The sequence below is a fragment of the Lolium rigidum genome, chromosome 4 (assembly GCF_022539505.1).
Source record: "Lolium rigidum isolate FL_2022 chromosome 4, APGP_CSIRO_Lrig_0.1, whole genome shotgun sequence".
Lineage (NCBI taxonomy): Eukaryota > Viridiplantae > Streptophyta > Magnoliopsida > Poales > Poaceae > Lolium > Lolium rigidum.
Window position 1 is genome coordinate 234,150,786 of NC_061511.1, and position 4,552 is coordinate 234,155,337.

At 36.8% G+C, this 4,552-nt stretch overlaps 1 long non-coding RNA gene across 3 annotated transcripts; it reads right to left on the bottom strand.

The window, feature by feature from the left end:
- Positions 1-584: 584 nt before the first annotated feature.
- LOC124650496 lies at positions 585-4,017 on the bottom strand. Of its 3 annotated transcripts, XR_006987024.1 has the most exons (5): positions 3,921-4,017; positions 2,078-2,245; positions 1,625-1,682; positions 1,500-1,554; positions 585-1,047 (listed from the first exon to the last, which is right to left on the bottom strand). It is a non-coding gene; the product is annotated as an uncharacterized LOC124650496 (long non-coding RNA). The 3 variants fall into 3 exon arrangements; XR_006987022.1 differs by lacking the exon at positions 3,921-4,017 and having other exon boundaries at positions 2,078-2,345; XR_006987023.1 differs by lacking the exons at positions 585-1,047; positions 3,921-4,017 and adding an exon at positions 1,253-1,416 and having other exon boundaries at positions 2,078-2,345.
- Between the last annotated feature and the right edge of the window lie 535 nt (positions 4,018-4,552).

Here is a 4,552-nt window from a genome sequence, read left to right on the forward strand (position 1 = left end):
TACTTGAATATTTGTGTGCATTATTTACACATGTAACGTGTGTGACACTAGATATAAGGTAGGGAACCGTGGCGAAGCACGGGCATTCCACTAGTATATTTATTACTAGACCATGAAAGCGCGCGTTGCCGCGCTTGTCCATATTTAGAAAAATAAAATTTAAAAATTCAGGGAAATGGAAATTTATGAAAACTTGAACATCAATCCATGTTAAGTAGCAGATTTACATAAATTCATAACTAATACACTAACATATTTGTTTTCTACCTTTTTGTCATGATAACATAGTACAAAACATTAAAAGAATTATCCTCTATAGTCTTGCATCTTCTTGCACGGAAATCAACTCTAATATGATGGTCACTTCTGAAGAATTCAAGTCTTGCATTGGTGAGCATTGATGCACTCTATTTTAATGGCTTAAGTTGAATGCCAACATGATGTGCAACACAGAAACTAAAGATGTCCCTATAGGTAGAGCCGAGCACAAATCATCATGTAAGAAATATGCAAGAATAGGAACGAATATAAGAGAATTAGGAATAGAGAACATTTAGTAATGAGGCACATACATGTCCACCATCCATGGATTCCATATTTATGAACAACAATATTCGACTTTAGTTTTGTTACAGTAATTGACTTTAGTTCGACATAACAACAGAACCAACTAAATAAGATCAAAAAAATATTATTACCTTAATATCGAGCAATAAATTTGAGCTCACTTCATTCTGAATAAGATCAACTAATGATTTCAGATCTAACATATTAAGGTTCGTTATCCACTTATCCTGGCATATAGCAGCATTGTGAATCTAATATGCAACTGAAACAGCAGTACAATTTACACTCAGGTTACCTGTAGAAAAATGCACTCAGGTTAGCCTAAAAGATAAACAAACTAACTTTTCTAATCTAAAACTTCTTCCGTGGGAAAGTGCAGCCTCTGCAGGTTGCAAATCAGTCAACAAAAATTCTTAGCTGCAGCTTAAGGGATGGGTGAGAGATGGAATACAGGTGTCATGCTGGTCACATGTTGTGTTCCTGAAATAAAAGAATTAAGTTACAATAACTAAAAGCATAATATTTCAATGTCATGCTTCGAATGGAGAATGAAATATTAAGACATCCTTCAAAAAAAATTAAACCTGAAACAAGGCTATCAATACTTACTCAGCAGGTCCAAACAAAGCTAATGCAACCATATGCAACTGAAGTAAATATTTGAAATTCGATTAACAAACAAGAAATTGTTATCCTGTTACACTACAATTAACATAAGCACCAACTCAGTGATACTCCAGAAATCTAAACCATTACCGACCGATTCAAGCAACGAAAAATGATGAACCAATGACAGTCCACTCAAAACGCCAAGTGACTGTTGTGGTCAAGTGTGTATATGATAGTGAGCTGAAATAGAAGTATTACATGCTTGAATATTTTTGTCACTATATTTATTTCCTTAGTAAGGGGAGACTGAAGAACAAAGGTACCTATTCAAATGGCAAACCAATGATAGTAGTCCAATCCAATACAACCAAACCGATGCTGAAACAAGGACATGCTTGTTAATATGCCAGGTTATCTGTTCGTTGCAGTGTAAAAATGGCAACGTTACCTCTTCAGTACAAAAACGGGGGACTGTCCTTGTATTCATGGAAAGTATTCCAATGCACCTACAAACATGAAAATATGATAAGATATCTATTAGGCATGCTGACCACAGAAGAAGTTACATAAATCCATCACATATAGAGCCTATCCATGTCTGATGTGTGTGATTACAGATAAGATTCGGCTTGGAAGCTAAATGTGATATAATGGCTCCATGATAGTAACTCAGTGCCCTCGTTCTACTATAATCCATCTACCAAAGAACTAACTTTCACAGTTTGGTAAAGATCTACAATAACAACTATTGCAACTATAAGCAAAGTAAGAAAGGGAACGGCCAGAGCACTTGATCATCCTTGGTGCGCTAGGTGGAAGGATCCTCACCTGGCCATCCTACCTAAGTGCCCAACAATATGAAATGGGGACAGAGAGGGGGACGAATTGCAGAGGGTTCCACCTGACTATTGTGGACACTATCACAGCGTCGTCCTGCCTCCTACTTATCTTGCAGCATCGAGAGGCCATCGTAGGTGCAAACTCCTCTGCATCCTCTTGTGCGTCCTCGATCCATTGATGTTGCCTCCTTTCATCTGCATTGGCTCGTCGCCTGGCCTCCTCTGCATCGCTGTCGTCGTCATATTCCCACAAAATAACCAAATATCAGCAAGAGTTAGAACCTACTCAACCATAGAAAATAGAACAAGATCAACAGAAATAAAATGGCTCCAAGCGTAGCTGCCGCAGGAAGCAATAAGAGGACGATGCAATAGAGAAGAAAAAAGCATCATGACGTAGGGGAGACAAGGGCAAGCCACGTCCACTACAACCGGAAAGCAAGGGAACAGAACAACAGTGACAACGCACCTTCGTGCCATTGATTACCTAAAGCAATGATGCTAGCGGTGTCTTTTTGTTTTTATCTTTACCTCCTACCGATAATTGATTTTTGAGGAAGTCTGGCAATAACACAACTGTGAGGAGGAAAACTGTATAAAGGCCCAACTGCTTGGCCATATAAGCGTTTTAAGGACAGACAAACCAGGTGTGAACTTACTCGTTTTGTGGAGTAGCAGCCCAGTGATGAACGGGGGACTTCATCAGGCAATCGAATAGAGTAAATAATGTACGGTTTGAGAGTACTAAGTTCATGCAGACTGTTAGATGAGGCTCGAAATTGCTATGGAGGTCCTAGGTAAGTGAGTTTTACTGTTACTTAATAAATATAGTGATATTTTCATCTTTTTTAAATAAAAAGAATTATAAAGTATATCATTTTTATATTGGTATGATGGGTTAGAACTGTCTTGGAGAGTGGGTCTTAACCATGTGGCTTGTCAATGTTTTTTAATTATATAGGACGTGGGAAACTTTAGTATGGTTTCATTCCATTTGTTCTTAGTTCATTATTTTTTCATCTCGTTAGCTGAAGGGTTAGTGAAGAGATAATTGTTGTTTTGAAGTTTATTAGATACCATGAGCTGTGTTTTAATTAATATAGTAATCAATCCATTGAGAATCTGCGAAAGGAAATAGGGCATTGGCTGAACATGTACAGATGTCATGTCGATGTGGTCGTTTCGTAGTGAAGAGTTTCCATGCAGCTTGAGAGATATCGGATGTTGCAATTTCCTTAAGTTCTTAATTCGGCCCGACCAACACCAGCTTCAGATCTACATTATGGAGAGGGACTGAATTGCCAGTATGGTCTTATTTTTGCTTGTCTGCTAGTAAGAAAAGTTTTGTGTATATTAAAGGGTAGATAACTTCTCCATCCCATGTTATATAGGCATGGAGGGTTAATAGGCAATGGTTACTCGTGTTCCTTGCATATTAGTGACCGATTAATGTATTGTTAATTATCCGCTGAGAACTTGGAGAGAGTACATGGTTGTTATCTATAACCAAATTTATGAAAAATCAAGAGGTCATTCAGAGCGGATGGGTTGGGTGTTGCATGGGGAATATATATGGCCTCATAATTACTTAAAATATCTAGCTTGGTCCCTTGATTTTCTACTCTTTTTGTGCTAATTATTTGATGCTGATTTATGTGAAACTTTAGAACAAGAACATCTACATCTTCAATTCTTAGCCTGTCCTGTTTTGCTAGCTCGGGTATGTCTAACATCTTGATTGGTTCCGAATACCCTTTATTTTAATAAAACCAAGCAGTGATCATATTAGTTTTGTATACATACATGTCTACATAGCAGCTAAAATGAAGCATGTCTGAGAAAAATACTTAAGCTGTTAAACAGACTTATGAGAAAAATTAAGTGATAAGCTAATGCATGTATTACCACTTGCCAGATCCACACCCATTGGGGTAAACAATTTCCAGAAGACAACCTGTGATTTTAGAAGATAAGTTATATAAGATAAATGTCAGGTAAGATCACAAACTATTATTCATATAAAATAATATTCAACTTGATGAGATAGGGCTTTAAAAAAAAACAATAAGGATTGTAACTTTGTAAAGAATTGTGGTTCTTCAGACAGAATTGAAGTCCTAAGGTATGTTTTTCTCCGAAATGCATGTAACCACCTATGGATAAACATCAAACGTATAAAATCTTTACTCCAAGCTGAGATAGAGTACTTGAGGAAGCACAACACAACATATAATCACAATCACCAAAGATTACAATCAACTGGTTATTAGCGAACTGTTGTCTCAATAATTTCTTGTCAGTATTTTAACTTGTTTCTCAAGAATTTTTGGTATAACATCTCTCAAAGGCATTAGAGTATCCATATGTTGCTTCTCCAGGGCTGTCGTAATTTCTCTTATTACATCGGTAATACAGTAATAGTCTGAAGAAGGGAAGATATATCAACAAATTGCATGGTAAATAGAAACACGAGGAAAATATTTTTGGTACCTTTGCACATGCTAATTATCAGCAGAAAAATGTTACCTCAAGTACGA